The following is a 16,348-nucleotide window of genomic DNA, read 5'->3' as shown; positions in this document are numbered from 1 at the left end:
TTTTTTTTTTTTTTTTTTTTTTTTTTAAGAGAAGGCGGGGGACGGGGGTTGAGGGGAACGGACACACGACGACGCGGGAACGTGTTCCTGCCCGGAGGGTGTGTTGCGGTTTTAATTATAATGACAGATGTTGCTGTAAAGTTCCTGAATGCAGGCAGAGCACGGAGCACCGGGACACCTGCCCGTCGGACTGGGGCACTCGCCCGTCGGTGCAGCTGGTGTTGAACCGCCGCCGGAGTTGCCAAAGAATTTTCTTGGTTGCGTTTTGAATGAGGATCAGCCGGGGCTGGGGGTCCTCAGGGCCGCGGGGTTTGGTGCGTGGTACCCAGGGATGCCAGGGCAGCGGAGGGCAGCCCCTCCTCCCTGGGCAGGACCCTTCCAATCAGCCCAAACCCCGGCGGTCCCCAGCCTCCGTCCCGTTCCTTGTGGAGCGAGGTTGCTCCCTCCGTGCGTGGCGGGACCCGACGGGCAGCCGCGTCCCGGTGCTGCGGAGATGCCGGCCCGTCGGGGTGCCTCCCCTCATCCCCCCTTTCCTCCTCCAGCTCTTCCTGGGCAGAAACTTCCTCACCGCTGCTCATCCCTGCCTTCCCGGGCCGGGCAGCCGGGGGGACCTGCGGTGCTGACCACGTCCAGGATGTGATTTACAGCCCCAGGAAAGCCCCGCGGAGGGAGGGGAAGGGGGGGACCGGCATCACCAGGCTCCCCCGGGGCAGAGCCGCCGTTCCCGCCTCCCCGGCCGGGGACTCGCCTCCTCCCGTCAGCTCCGCGCGTTCCGCCGCCGTTTCGCGCTGGATTAAATATTTAGAAGTTTGCAGCGGTGAATAAAGCGATCGTTAATAGAAATTGATGGCATCGATGCAAAAGGGGTGGCACCGACAATGGGAACGGCGCGGCTCAGCGGGAGCGGGCGGGGCGCTCCAGGAAGGGTTTTTAAAGGGTTTCACCCTAAGTTAAGGGTTTGTTGCTCCGAAGGCTCTGGCAGCACCCAAACTCGGGAGCTGCTCTTCATATTTCCGACGGTGTCTTTAAAGGGAAAAAGCGGATTTTCCCGCCCTGTCTAGCTGGAAAGAATAACTTCGTGCTTGTGCAGATATGAGGCAATCCGCATGAGTTTAGCACCTAAAATACCCCCCTCAGCACCTCCTGCTGTGCTGCCTGGCACCTTGAAGGGCTCACAAGTTTCCCCCAGACCTCCTGGGTTTGGCCCTGCAGCGGGGGGCAGTGGGCAGCGGGGTGTTGTCAGCGGGAGTCGTGAGCGTGTCCTCAGCTGCCCGAAGTGCAGCACTGGGCAGGGAGGGTCCAGTGGAGAAGGCTGGAGCAGGGGTGAAGTTTAACCAGTGACCTGGAGGAGCGAGTGGCCACCGGCATGGGGGCAGCCTCTCCGGGGCGGGGCGGGAGGGGGGGACATGGGACCGGCCAGGGGAACGATGCCTGGTGGCTGCGGAGCCTTGGTCCCCCACGTCGGGCTCCGCCGCTCCGCTCCGAGCTTGAGTCAGCGCTTCTGTCAGCGGCGTGGATGGAGCAGCGCTCGGCCGAGCGGGATGCGGTCCTGGCGCGGGTGCGGAGGCAGCGGGAGTGGGGGAGGAAGGACGGGCTGGGATGGGATAGAGCGGGCGAGCAGAGAGAGAGAAAGGAGGGGCGAGGTTTGCTCGGGGACCGGCCGGGGGTGCGAGCCCACCCGCGCCCTCTCCGCAGCAGCCGCTGCTCGGTGGGAGCCAGCGGCGTTGGGCAGCGCCCGGTGTGGGGCTGAGGAGAACGGAGGGCAGAGAGGAAAGGAGGCGACCCGACGCCCCGATGATGGGCGCTGGAGACGGTCTGTACCCCCTAGGGCGGGTCGGTGCAGTGCCCACGCCCGCCCAACCCCCTCGCCCCGCGCTGGGGGACGCTCCCCCGGCCCGGCGCTGCCCACGCGTGTCCCAGCCCGGCCGCCCCTCTGGGCTGGGGCAGCGCCGCTCTGTGACAGCAGAAAGTGGCTGGAAAGGGGCGAGGCGTCACACGCTCTGCCTCCGGGAGGCAGGGAAAGGCTGAGGGACCGATGGGAAGGCATGAATGAATGAATCTCCATAAAGAGCCCCAAGCAGCAGGGAGAGGGAGAGAGGAGGAGGAGGAGGAAGGAGGAGAGGAGGAGGAAGAAGAGCCGGAGCAGGGCAGGCAGCAGCAGACGTGACGCCGGCAGGTAAGGGAGTGCCGGTGCTGCACGGCCCCGCAGTGCCCGGGATGGCAGGTTGGGGGGCACAGCCCAAGACGGACAGGAGCTACCGGGACCCCGTGCAGTTTTGGGGTTTTTTTTAGGGGACGTATTTCCCTCCTGCCTCTTTGCAAAATGTAGGATTCCCCAGACTTCCCAGGACTCCTTTCCTCTCCCGGTATCCCCGCGTCCCCACTGGCTGAACCCGGCGGCAGTTTTCGGCGGGGATTGGCACCGGCGGCCAGACCTGCCCCGCACCGGGGCAGTCCCGAACCGGGCCAGCCTGCCCAGTGGCAACGCAACTCGGCCTGGCATCTAGAGTTGCTCTGCCGGGGGTATCCAGCTTCTGCTGGGTTCAGTGGGGATCTCCTCTCCGCTTGCTCTCCGTCCCCCTTTGCCGCTCCGTCCCTGCCGCGGTTACATAAGGCAGAGGAGCCCGTAGCCAGCGCTGACGCGGGCCGGATCATCGGGATCGCACCCTGGGATGCCCAGAGCTGAGCCCAGCCCTGCCTGGCTGCTCTCCATTCTCTGCTGCCCCTGTCCCTCTGCCCGGGCTGAGCCACCCATTGCCTGCCCCTGCCTACCGCGGGGACTGTGCTGGAGTCATGCAGGCGGGTTCTGGGGGGCACAGGTACATTCGTTCACTCACACACCCCCAGCACTGCTGCCTGCCCTTGGCTCTCCTGCAGAACTGGCCCACACTGACGCGCGTAGCCCTTGATGCACACACCCAGTCCGATGGAGCAGCCCGGCTCCCGCAGACGGGCCCACACCACAGCGATGCACCCTGGAAGTGTTTGCACACAAACACAGCGCTGTCGGTAGCACACGGGTCACGCTCTCGCACACACGTGGGCTGGTCCACGGCAGGGGCTAGTGCATGCCATGGGCTACTGCTCGCCAGTGCTGGCACAGGGGTGGTGGGTGCTCTCCTCGTCCCGGACGGAGCCGGCTCCCAGCCCAGGTGGGTGCTGGGAACTCTGCTGGGAACGCTGCAGGCCTGGCAGGGCAGCCCAGGCTGGCTGCGGTGGGCAGCTCTGCGGCTGCCCGCAGCTTTCCCCTCCCTGACCGAGGTGCTCCGAGCAGGGATCAATAATGCCTTTCTGATTGGCTTCAATTCCCCATTCAAAGTAGTCACTGCATTAGGACTTGATTTTTCTCCCCTTTGACTCCCGGCCAGATTAGATTGTGAATTTGGCTGATTTCAAGCAACTGGGGGAGGGAAGAGTCATACAGCGAGCAAGAGAGAACTGAAATATCCTACAGGATCCCCTGGAGGGGAGAGAAATCAGGTCTAGATAAGAGCTTGTTCTCTCTGTCTGGCTAATGCTTTCCTGTTTGATGATCAGAAAACACAAGATCTAACCTCTCGTCAGGATGCCTAACTATGAAAGGTCAAGCTTTTGGCTTGTTCTAGGTGCCAGGTTTATTACTGTGAGCTGTGGATTATTTATTTTGTTCTCCCATCGTATGCTAAATATAGGAGTGCACAATGCATGCAAACAGAAGGACGTGGTCAGTGCTTCGGAGGTTTACGAGTCACTGTGGATGTAACTCTGAGGTTGGAGAAACTGCTATGGGGACAAGACATGGAGAGGTCCATGCTCTAGAGAGCCCAGAGCTCTCCCCTCTGTTTGTCAAATCTCAGCCCCATCCTTGGGCATTTTTTTCCTATAGTTGTTTCCCCACGCATGTGCTTGGGACAAGTGAGGGTTTTATCAGTGAAGCCCTGTGTTCCAGAGGGACAAGGGAAGCAGCAGCCAGGCTCATCCCAGCCAAGCTGGTCCGGGTCAAGTTTCCCTGCCGGCTGCTCCAGGGCTGGGATTTCATGCTGAGAAAAGCCACAGCAGCGCAGCATCGCCCGCAGAGTCCCAGCTGCAGGCACTTGGCTGTGAATTGGTGTTAGCTCCAGGTGTAGCAAAAGCCTGGGATTGCATAGTTTCTCACCAAAGGGCACTGGGAAGCCACGTGGAGAAGAGGGGATTGAGAAGGAGCTGCTGCAGGACAGTGAGGAGCTTCAGGAGGAGAGGATGTGGGGCTGGGGGCTTCCTGCAGGTAGGCTGTGCTGTTCTGAGCTGTGCTGGGGCTGTGGGGGGCAGCTGGTGGAGTCACCAGCAAGGCTGTGAGGTGAAGGGTGGAGGAGAGGGGAAACTACTGCAGGGGTTGTATGGGGGGTATGAACAGGGAGGACAGCCTTGAGCAGTGTTTGGCATGATCTGGGACAGCTGCTGGATTTTCTTGGTGTTACGAACTCAGGGCTTGGGAAGGGTTTGAGTGAGCCTGATGGCAGGACAGCACCGGGGTTGAGTGTCTGGGTATGGGGAGATGGATGTGTGATGATCAGGAGCAAACTGGCCCAGAGGAGGCTGATGGAGAGGAGAGGGGCTGTGTGGGGCTCGGTGGGACGGCTGTGGAGCCAGGCATGGCCCAAACTGCAGGTGAGGGAGGAGGCAGAGCTGTGAAAGCAGTAGGGCTGTGAGGACCTTGGGGTGAAGGGGTTGGAGACCCTAAGCCTTGATCCTGTGTCCGCTAAACCCTCAGCAGAGCGGTGACGGGGGCTCAGCGTGGAGAAAGAGGAGGAAGAGAGTGAAATGATATGTGTGGTATAGTTCGGCTGCTGGAGTGATGAGCGTGTGTATCTATCACAAGGGTCATCCGGTCCCTGACACACCCCTGTAACAGAAACAAATGATAAAAAATATCAAAGCAAGGAGCTGTGAGAGTTAGCTCCAGTTGAGGGGGACCTGGAGCCTCTGTGCACCACTCTGAGGAGCTGGAACAGGAGAGTCTGGGGGAAGTGGCACTGCAAGGGGTGTATCAGTCTGGGTAAGGGAGCTGGAGGGACACGGTTGGAAGCTGGGGAGGTGGAGATGGGAGTTGATGTGGTTATGGCACTACCCTGAGAGAAAGCTGTGTGTGTTTAAAAAAACGCCTCAACAAACAAAAAAAACCCAACCCTATCAATCAGGGAAGGTTTAAATCTGTCATTTGGGCTCAGCCTCTGTACCACCTGGCACGGACCCCTGTGCAGTGTGAGGTTCAAGATGACCCAAAAGCCAGATGACCGCTGCTCATGAAGAGAGCCCTCTGCAAATGGAATTGTGGCCAGCTGCCTCAGGGAGCAGAGCATCCCACACTGCTGCCTGGGAGCCTGAGCTCCTTGTCCTGCCTGGGGACTGGTGAGGCAGAAGTGGGCGCCCAGACCTGTGACCCCTGTTCCTGCTAGGTGGGGGGTCCTGCCCAACCTGGGGAGCAAACCATCAGGCATTTGTTTAAACACACACATTTTATATGTTCAGGGCTCTCAGAAAAGCCAAATGACCACAACTCTGCTGGCTTCCCCCACCCTTCTCTCCTTCATGCTTAAAGGGAACCAGTGGGAAAATCTCCAAGATCTGTTTTTTCTCCTTTCCTATTTCAGCGTTTCTTTATGAGCTGGACAAGAGCAATCTCTGAAGCTCATTTGTATTTTTAAATCTGCAGGAATAAGTGTATGGAAATGTATGTGTTTTACTGTATCAGCTGCTATCAGCTTTTAGCTTTATTACAGTAAGTGCAGAGTTTCTTGTGGGCCAAACTCATTCATTGGATTTAATGGAGTTAAACTGCAGGCAGATTTGGCTACTTGTTTGTGTATATCTTTGTAAAATGGACAGGCAGAGATAATAAAATTTTATACTCTCTATGGCATCTTTTAGGGAAAAGTCTTCCAATATGTTTTATAAACAGCATGCAGATTTTGCTACAGTGTATGCTCATATCTAAGTACAAGGCACTTTAGTGCTGCTCCTTTTTTCCCTTTCCTAGAGCTATATGTATGCAAGTGAACTTGGATTTGCCTGCCTTACTTTCTCGTGCTGCTCTCCTGACAAGTGTTTTCAGCGGTTTTAAACAATTTCACTGCATTTCTTTCTTTCTTTTGGGTGTGTTTTTATCTCTTCCTAGAAATGGTAGTAAGAACCCTAACCCTCGCTGTGAAGGGCTCAGAAGTAGGGAAGAATAATGCATATAAAGCCTTTTGCTAAATACCCACAGCACTCCTAAATAGTCCCAGCTGCAAATGCATTATCTCAGGACCTTTCACAGGCACATCACAGGTGTGATACCTTTGAGGGGCTGACTTTTTTCACCACTTTTTCCTGAGATACCGTTTTCCTCTATTTTCATGATGTGATGATACTGGTTTCTCAACCTATTCTGGGCCAGAATAGATCCTGCAGGGACTTTCCCAGTGTAATGTGGAGCAAACCGACACCTGAAAATATGTATTTCTAGGAGATGGATTTATTTTCTAATGAGGTATTTGTTTGTTGTTTTTCTAGGCTCTAAACAAATTAGACCCAGACATGTGGCTATGAGGCATTAGGAGGGGAAGCAGTTGAGAAGCTGAGCTAATTCATTATGCTTATTTATGACTTATCAAATGGCCATCACCGCCTCATATGGAGCACTTGGGTGTGTGGAATTGAGGGGAGAGGATATCAATATACAGGATAAATGCAAAGCAGTGGTCAGTGACAAGGATGTAAATAAATCTGGAGATCCTGGTGACAGTAAAACAAACTGTGGGTAGTGAGGTATGAGAGAGATGTGATGTCGAAGGAACCCTATAATGTATTTAGAGCCCCACTCAGGATTTGCTGGGATTTCTAAATAATGCATTAATTCAATTACACATTCTTAATTAGTGTTTGCTCAAATTGGAGCAACATCATTAATTTACTGCCTCATATTTTTACTTTGCTGGTGTGGTGGGTTTCATTTTTTGACTCTTTCCCCTCTCTGCTTTACGAGACTCGTAACACTCAGCTGTGATGCTCATGCCACAACCTGCAGCTTCTCTGGGAATGCCAGTTTTCCATTTTAGGATTTTTTGTTTGTTTTTGTGCTGACAGGGCTCACAGCCCTGACTGGACCCTGTAATTGGAGGAAGAGGGAGAAAAAGAGCCCAAATGTGAAGCAGCTTCTCTCGAATGCTGAGCAGCAGCACGCTGGGGCAGGATTAGGCCTTTTGGGTTCCCCCAAACAGGGGGGATATTTTTGAGCATTTGATTTTTTTTTTTTTTCCCCCCTCTGTGGAAACTCATGATACTTGCAGGGATGGGTGTCCCTCTGGGGTGACAGCAACACACAGGGCTGCTCCTCCCTGCTGCCAGCACCGGGAGCTGCACAGGGATGGGGAGGCACAGGGTGTTGTGTGTCACCCCGTGGGAAATGCTGAGCAATAATAACACCTTAGGTGCTGTGCCCTTTATTGCTTTGTCCGGAGGGAAGATGTGCTCCTGAAAGCTGCTCCTGGACGTTTGTTCTTCGGCTGCTCCTGGAAAGCAGAGCTGGGTCAGGGACACGAGTGCAGGGTAGATGCTGGTGGCCAGGGCTCTGGTCCTCGGCAAAACCCTGGTTTGTGGTTAGCACTTACCTGTAACAGATGTTTTAGCTCGTTTATTCAAGTTACAGGATGATAACAGGGAGACTAATGCAAGCCAAGGCTGCTCCCTCCCAGCTGTGCCTTCCAGGAGCAGATAAACACTTGTCCCAACTTTGCAGAGAGCAGTTTGGGCTTTTCTACCCACCGCCCCGTTTCTGCCTTTTAATTTTTGTTTCTGGCTTTGGCTTCTCTTCCCCACCCTCTGCCCACGCTCTCCTCTCGCTCGGAGGCGAGCGGTGCAGCCTCGAAAGCCCCATTCATCACCGCCTGCTCGCGAGGCATCAGCAGCCGCTGCCGCTCCATTGATTGACTGCAGCGGGGAGTGAATTTGAAATCATTACGCTCCTGAGACAGCTTTTAAATATGAGGAAAATCAAGTTCTGTAAGAATCCTGGTGGAAAGGGTGTCTCCAGCCAGGGAATCCCATGTGGCACCGGGTGCTGTTTGGGTGCAGAGGAGACCTTGCTGCTCCGGACCTTGAGAGTGTCCCTGTGTGAGCTGGTGAGCTGGGAGTGGGCAGGCAGGTGCTGGCAGAGAATTAAGTAGAAATATTTCACTGTAGAAAATACTATTGTGTAAAGCCATCCATCTGCTGCCTGTCTAATGCTTTGCATGAATTAATGAGCTGATTGATTAGGAGAAACTTGCAGCAGCTGGGTGAGGGAAATAATTCTTTTCCTCCTGTTACAGGTGGGGAGAACTCAGAGGTGCAGAGGTTAAGATTAAGGTTTCCAAGTTGGGTGGTTGTTTTTGCATTTAGTGAAGGCTACAGTTAAGGCGTTTGTCTGTGTCTTGTATTACTGATTGATCAATCTGATTTCTGGATGTGTTTTGACTTCAAGAGCAGTTGTGAGAGCTCGATATGGCTGCAGCTCAGCCCTGAAGAGTCTCAGCTCAGGATCTGATCTTCCATCACGTTTGTGGGAAAACAGCACAGTCTGCTGTGGCTCTTGGCTGTGGTGTTCGTAACCAATAGTCTCTTCTGTTTATGCTGGAAAAGACAAACTCTTGTCATTTCTTACAATGTTGGCTGTTTAACAAACCTTCCTCTCGCCCCACAGCCTTTTTCCAGTCAAGGCTTTCCATAAGCATCTCCCCATTCCTCACAGTATCTCTCCTGGCCACCTGCAGCTGGCAGAGTCAAGTTACTGATGGCTGGATGTGTGGAGCATCTCTCTCCTCCACGCTACGATGAGTGCAGCTTTTCAGGAACAGTGCATTGAGCAAATGTCACTCCACAGCCCCAAAATCTATCAAAGGAAGTGACAGTGGCTGTAAGCATTAATCATCCCTTATCATCAAAATAAAGTTGTTGCAACAGAGTATTGTCAGAGGATAAATGTCCTGACTTCAGCTCAGTGCTGGTTCCATTAATGCTGGTGGTTCACTAAGGTGTTCCAGCAGGAGATGGTAATTGTGTGGCCCAAGGACTTGTCTTGTGACATTAATTAACCCTTCCCTCTCCAGGCTGGGCAGCTGGTCAGTCTTGTTACGAGTTAAAAGCCTGGGACACTTGAGGAGTTTATTTTCATCTCTGTGCTGAGAAGTTTGTCCCTGGCCCTGCTTGAGTAAAAGCAGGGGTATGTGGAGCAACACTAAAAGGGCACTTCCCACTCACCCTTCTGAGCTTTCATTGTGGGGAAAAAAGAAGGAAAAAACCCCGTAAATTTGTTAAAGCAATGCTAAAAAGGGCACTGATTAAAAAAAGGTATTGAACATCTGATTTGTGGTATAAAAATACCTACTTCTGCTTTACTCCTGCCAAAGGACATGGCTTGAAAGCAAACCTCTTAACCCTTGTGCTGATTCTGTCCCTGCTCAGGGTGCAGCAGGGGCAAAGGCTGTGGGCAAACAACATCAAGAGTGTGACAGACAGGGCATCCATCAAGGTCAGCAGCACGAGGGATGGGACTGCTGGTGTCACTGAGCTGATTGACTCGTTGGGATGGAGAGAGGCACTGCAGTAATGTCACTTCAGCCACCTTCTCCTGGGGAAGGTGTGCTGAGTAGTGAATTGCAAGGTCTGGCGTGTGGCCCAAGGGAATGGAGAGCTGCTGGAAATCACCTTGTGTTTAAAATCTGGGAGTTCAAGTCTGTCTCTTGTGTTTTATGGCACCATTGAACTTATCTGCTGTCTGGGTTTGAGCCTTTGTCCATAGGGGCTGCAGGGCCCTGGTCTGTGCTAAGAACAGGCTGTGCTTTGCAAACTGTGCAGCGGAGCAGGACACTGAGGTGGGAATGGGATGGAGCTGTGCCTGAGCAGGCAGGTGGGGCTGGAACTGCAGGGTGCACACAGGCTGGGTGGGGATGGTCACCACACTGAGCCTCTCCGGTGTTGCCCACCTGGCCTGGCTCCTTTTCACCTTGTCCAGGGCAACGCTGAAGCCTGGGCTCAGGAATGATGCATCTACTTCTGGAGAACATCTGCCACAGAGGAGTAAGAGGAAAACTTTGATAAATCAACATATTTCAGCAGCTGTCCCAATGCACACAGGAGAAGAAATCGGGCTGTGGAGTTTGTGTAACTGCTTCCTGTGTAAAGAAAAAAGGGGAAATAAATCTGTGGGATGCAGTTCTTAAAGCTCCATAAGAAACCACATAGTCATTTAGGTTGGAAAAGATCCTTAAGGACATAAAGTGCAGCCATAATGCTTTACAACCAAAGTGAACATCATGACCTCATCAAAGTTCAGAGATGTTTGTCTCATTGTTTACTGGGTGAGTCAGTTTGTTAATCTTGAGCTTCATGAACGGACTTGATGATCTTGGAGGTATTTTCCAACGTAAATGATTCTGTGATTCCATAACAGATTTGCAGAAAAGTCCTCATCTGTATTAAAGTCCTTTCCAGTTTTGAACTAGATTGTAGGTTCTCTAATTTCACATTGGCTTTAAGAAAAAGCCCCAAATTTTCTGTGTGGCTTTTCCCCCTCTCAGTGAAGCATTACTAATTCATGTTACATTTTTTTTTGTTCATTCCAGTTCATATCTTAACAAAACAGCCATAAAATAGCATCGTATTGCATAGCCAACACATTCTCTTTTGCACTGGAGCTCTTACGTGTGGTGGTGAACAGAGTAATACATCCATTTTAATGAGGCTGTCTTGGGAATTAAGTGTATGTCACTTATTGATCTTGCTTTTCTCTCCATCTATTTTGAAATGCTGTTGTCTTTATTTTCAGCAGGTAAAATCTGAAGTGTTGTTGCAAATGTTGACTTTCTTCTGTGCTTTAGACTGTAACCAGCTCCTCAAAGCCAGGGCTTTTGGGGTCCTTGGAGCTGCTGAGTTAAAGGTAACCTGTCCTTCTGCAAACTATGTGAAAAGAGCCAGCCACGAGGACCAGATGGGAAATAACCTTCAAAGCTGGTCAGGTTTTCCGTGGCCATCTGAGAGCCCCTTATATCTGACGGTGGGATCATGCCTGGAGACCTGGCAGACGCACTCAGTGGGTAAACCTGGGAGGTGAAGTGACGTGCCCAGGGTTATCTGGGGTGTTGGTACCAGAGCCTTGATGGGACCAGATCCTTCAACACCTGCTCCTGTACTAACCACAAGACTTATTTCCTTTCTTTGTCCTTAGTTTTGCAGCGCAAGGAAATTTTCGTTTAATTTTAAATGTTCTCCCAAATCTCGGTGACGGCAGATTGACGCAAGCGTGTGCTGGATCAGGGCCTGTTCTCTTATGCATATGGATGCGTACACAGCTGTAAGCGTTTTCTGTCTTAAGGCTTCTGCAGTCCAAGGGAGAGATCTTCCCTCCCTGCCCACGGATGTGTCCCCTCTCCCCTTGCACCAGGGCCAGCAGCATTGGGTGCCCTGGTCTCCAGCGTGAGAACACAGGGTTGATTTTGGGTAGAATCCCTGGTTCTTTTGCTCAGTCATTGTCCATTGAGTTTGCCAGTGAAGTTTGTGCATGTGTGCAGCCTCCTGGGACACTTGGGAGCTGGGCATGGCAGTAGGGGGAAAGCCCCAGAGTGTTGGGGTAGGATCCTCCCCAGACCACATGAACTGAGAAATTCCTCTGAGCCTGATGTTCTCGGAGGTTTTGGTGGTGTCTCAGCATGTTGGCAGAGAATTATATGTTGGCTGTGTCTTGTCTGCCAGAGCTGGCCCAGGATCTTGCTTTTACAGTTGTCGCCACCAGCTAAAATGTGGCAGCTGTGTCGGGGGAAGAGCAGCAGCTCCCAAAAAAGAGTGACACAAACAAGCTGGGTCAAATGGCAAAGCAGGTTGTGTTCATCCCAGCAAATGCAGATGGGAAAGTCCAGGCTCTTCATCCCTTTTCACGTGTGGTATCCCCTCAGCCATGCTGTAGCCCTGATGCTTGCTCAGGAAATTGAAAGGTTCTTCTTCATCCCTGTACAACATCTGAACTTTCCCAGGGGTCTCCATCCATTTACCAGCATGGATTGTACCCGTGAAGCTCTCGGATCATGCTGGATGCAGCCTGATGAAATTGCAAGGGAGAATATTAAAACAAAAGTGGTGGAGAGAGCAAGTCAGCCCAAGTCTGTTTATGGTGGTTCCATCTTATTTAAAAGGGATAGCAAAGTATAAACCATTTAAATATTTCATCTGCAGAAGAGCCCTGAATGAGTTTGTACTACATGTGCCTGTGTGACGAATGAGCAGGGATGGCAGCAGGAGCACCAGCAAGCAGCAGCCCTGCTTGGGCCCAGGTGCATATGAGGGAAAGTGGCTGTGCTGGTTAAAGTGTTTTATTTAAACAGGGAATTCGTATTTTACCCTTTAGTCGGTGAAAATTATCCTTGTCTTAACAGGTTGGATCTGACTATCTGGAGATGAGGGCCTCATCCTGCTCCTCGGTGCTTTCTGCCTGCTGGGTGCCTGGAGGATGCTCAAAATAGCCCCAAATCAGAGCTGTGCCTGCCCAACCTTGTGGAGAGTCACGAGGTCACTGGTGTAACTGGGAGGAGAATTTGTCCTTCTAGCTTTAAAAATAGCTGTATTTTCTTTAATGGCATTTTCCTTGGGGCAGCCAGGAGCTCGCAGGAGTGTGCAGCCCAGCTGAGGTGCTGTTGAGCAGGAAGGGCCACCAGGACAACAGATTTAATCCCATTTCTAAACCGCATTTGTCTCTAAAAATGTACCAAACCAAGAAAGATTCTGGGTTTCTTCTTCCTCCTAAAATTTTTAATTTTACTGGCTTCTTATAGTCAGGTTGATGAGGTTTCCTCTGCGGAAAATGCTCTCTGGTGTTCCTAAATAGGATTCCATAATCTCCAGCAGCTGAAGTATTTAGTTAGGGTCCAAGGGTGGGTTTTTTTTATCCCAATTCTGTCCATCCTTACCAAAGCCTGGGGTTTCTAGTGATGAGTGATTTGGGGCTTATCTCTGGGAAGTGCCGTGAATGCCAGGCCCGTGCTTACACGAGGAGGGAAATGCATGAATTTTTCCACATCAGTGGGAGCTGAAGATTTTGCTAAAGGTGTCTCCAGCTGTAAGGAGTGAGATACGGCTCTTCTGGAGAGCTCCAAAAAGGCAGAACTGAGTAGAAAATTTAAATGTGGATTTAATGCCTCGGAAAGCCATCTGTAAGGGAAGGTGCAGGTGCTGGCCAGCTCTTGGCCTTGCAACAGGTAACTCAGGCCAGTGAATGGCGAGGCTGCTGAAGCACAGTCACAGTGGCTTTAATCTGACTTGGGAGATGTTCATTAGGCAGCCCCGGGCTGGATCTGCTGGGTTGTCTCAGGGCTGTGGTGCATCCCCTGGGGCCGGTGCTGTCTCTGTGAGTGCCTCTCCCTGTACTAGTAGCTCAGGGTCCTGCTGGGTCAGCTGCTTCTGTCTCCATTTTTATATGTAAAAGCTGCATTAAAGGTTGTTAGGGCCTGGAATGGGGATGGGCTTGAGACAGACTGACCTCAGCCAGGGCAGGGATGGCCGGGACACAGGACACGGCCTCTGTCAGTACATGCTAAAGGAAAAGCAATAAGTAAAATCGAGCCTCTGTTTGTTGTCCTGAAGGTCTGTCAGCTAATTAGGCAGATGGCTGAACGTCTTATTAGATGATACTACCTAGTGCTTTTGTAGAGTCACAGGTAGTAACTTGGTTAAACCCCGGCTCTGTGGTGACAAGGGACTGAGAACAGCACCTCCTTCTGCCAGTGATTTGATTTTGGTGTGGAGGCTGTGCTGGGTATTCTGGTATTGAGGGCAGATCTGTGCCTTGGAGAGCTCTGCAGAGCAAACCCACGCTGGGAAGGAGCATCACCCCTGCAAGCACAGGGCTGAGAACCATCTGTGCTCACCCAGCCGTGGGCAATGGTCGTGGCCATGCTAAACATCTGCTGTGACCCCTCAGCACAGCAGTGCCCTGTTTTTGGGGTCCCCAGCAGCCTTCTGTGCCCCCAGCCTTGCCTGCTGCCGGGTGCTCCCTGCGAGCATCACATCAGCTCTGCCCTTGGCCTTGCCCCCTCCTCACACCCCACAAAGCTGCCGTGTGGTTTTGGTGCCCTGCACATAGCTAATGTCAATTTGTAAGACAATACTTCAGAATTACTTAGTGAAAACACAGACAGCATTGTACAGCTGGTAGCAACATTGATTGAAGTGATATTTAATCCAAGGAAAATACATGATACATAGTGTAGGATTCCTCGCTTATCCATCGTATAATGCAGTTCATGGGGATTAAATATCCCTTCTGTAAAGTTGGTTGAGATCAGTGTTGTTATTTGTTTTGCAAATGATCCTGACAGGGATGCTGAGAGCTATTGATTACCAATGGTTCTTTAAAAATTGCTATTATACTGCAAATTATGAGCCTTGGGGGTATCCAGTTATATGATAATGGAAAGGCATTGGTGTGTAATGACACATGCATCATAACAAATTTGCTCTTCTTATATAATGGAGATTGAAAGGGACATGATTTATGACCAACAGGATTAGCTGCCTGCCACGATACAACCAAGGTAACATGACTGAATTGTCTAGTTGTTCATCGTGGCAAGAAGTACTGATGATTAGGAGAACAACTTAGAAAAAAAAAAACCCTTGTTCTGAGCAAAATCTTCTCTGTCTTCTCATTTAAAATATGTAAACTACTCTTCTAATTCATAAATAGCTAAAATCCATCCATCACTCTCCCGGGAGCATCCACAAAGCACTGCAGAGGTGAAAACCAAGGCTGCCAGTCTTAGTGGAACTCCTGGGTTTGCCTGGAAAGCCTTCAGAGCTTTCTGGCCGTGGCTGTGATGGAAGTGCAAACAAGAGCCCTGAATCTGCTGGGAATTTCAATGTGTGTGTGCCCTTGAAGCCTGTGGAGGACACTTGTGTTGAGTTGTGTGCTCTCATTCCTGATGATGAATGCCTGATAACACAACTGCTTGTCTTCCAGGCTCTCCTGGTGTTTCCCAGCTCTGCAGCTGAGGACTGAATACTTGATGTGTTTGAGAGGAGCCAAAGGGTTGCTTTGGGCTACGGTGGCTTGTGCAGTGTCATAGGAGCCTTCCCCACCTTGGGGACAGAGCTGGGTGCTGCCACCTTGCCCTGCCATGCTGGGGTGGCACAGAGGGCTGGTAGGAGGATTTTACGCCTGGCCTGTGATGGGTAGGGCATCCAGGAAGGTGTGTGGCATGAAAGTTAACTCAGATGCTTTTTTTCTGTGGCTGTCCTGTGCTCTAGGCATGCTGCTGCAAATGCCAAACGCCAGCAACTGAAACAAGCCTTTTCCTCATCATGCTGCTGACCCACAGTGGAGCCCACAGATGAGCCCTGTGCTCATTTATTTTGTGCTGCTGCAGCAGGAACACTTGCATAGTAATTTCTTTAAAGACACTTAGCACTTGATAACAAGGCACTTCAGATGAGGGAAGAAGGAGGTATGTGCTTGTTCAGGTATTATTCTGTGTGACAGCTAAAGATCCAGCTCCCATGAATCCCACTAGGTCACTTGGAAATAGGATGGAGGAAGGTTGATAGACAAAGGGATCTCTGAGCTCGCGCACACTAGCAGTCCGTGTCTGGGTGCATCCCTGAGCACGAGCAGCACTGTGCTGTTACCCACCTTATCCAAAGGAATTATTCCCCCTGCCTGAAAGTAGTGCCCTGGGATGAGGCTGCCAGGCCTGTCTCCTTGATGGAGGCTGGGGATGTCTGAATGCCAGTGAGGAGCAAGGGCTCCTTGAAACAGCACTGTGGAAGCAATTTGCAATATAAACACCAGCGCAGAGTAAAATTCTCCTCCTTGTGGAAGTGCTGCCCCTTGACTTGCAATGAAGTAATTATTTGTTGTGCTGGTTTCTCAGCCCAAGTCCTCTGCAGGTCACCACGTGCTCTACCCCATCTCACTGCCTGTTCCTGCCCGTGCTGTGGTTCAGGGGTAACTCACAGCTACAGAGATGCTGTTTGTCATCAGGGAAGGGGCGTGTGCAGGGGGGGCTTTGGTTTTTCAATAAAAATGAAATCCCAGGGTTTTGTTAATACTTCACATATGAGATTCTCTGCTTGTGGAGACAGAGAGCTTTCCCGAGGAATTGCAGTGTCAAGATTGTGAAGGAGGATGAAACACAGAAGAGAAGATCACTTGGTGGGGCTCAGAAATACTGGCACAAGGGATTTCTGGAACTCTGCAGCCCAGTTTCTCCCTTGAGGCAGGACTTTCGCCAGTGGTGAACCAGGTTGGTGTTGACTTGGTCTAGGCGAGTCTTAGAATGCCTCCCAGGAGGGATGGAGATGGTGGGTTGACTGCTCAGGTCCCTGCATC

The 16,348-nt window shown here is 51.6% G+C and overlaps 1 protein-coding gene across 4 annotated transcripts in view; it reads left to right on the top strand.

The window, feature by feature from the left end:
* The first annotated feature begins 1,468 nt into the window (after window positions 1–1,468).
* Window positions 1,469–16,348, top strand: part of ELFN1 (extracellular leucine rich repeat and fibronectin type III domain containing 1) — a 102,766-nt gene continuing 87,886 nt past the window's right edge. For 2 of the 4 annotated variants that reach the window (XM_017813652.1, XM_017813655.1), the window contains exon 1: window positions 1,949–2,176. The gene's annotated coding sequence lies outside the window, so the exon portion shown is untranslated. Of the gene's footprint in view, window positions 1,559–1,948; window positions 2,177–4,222; window positions 4,244–16,348 lie in introns of those variants that run through there. The other 2 variants (XM_017813654.1, XM_017813653.1) reach the window with 2 other exon arrangements.

This window comes from Lepidothrix coronata, unplaced genomic scaffold (assembly GCF_001604755.1).
Source record: "Lepidothrix coronata isolate B3197 unplaced genomic scaffold, Lepidothrix_coronata-1.0 Scaffold41, whole genome shotgun sequence".
In the NCBI taxonomy this organism is placed as follows: Eukaryota; Metazoa; Chordata; class Aves; order Passeriformes; family Pipridae; genus Lepidothrix; species Lepidothrix coronata.
The sequence above is the reverse complement of the archived record's forward strand: the minus strand, read 5'-3'. Positions and strand labels throughout refer to the sequence as shown.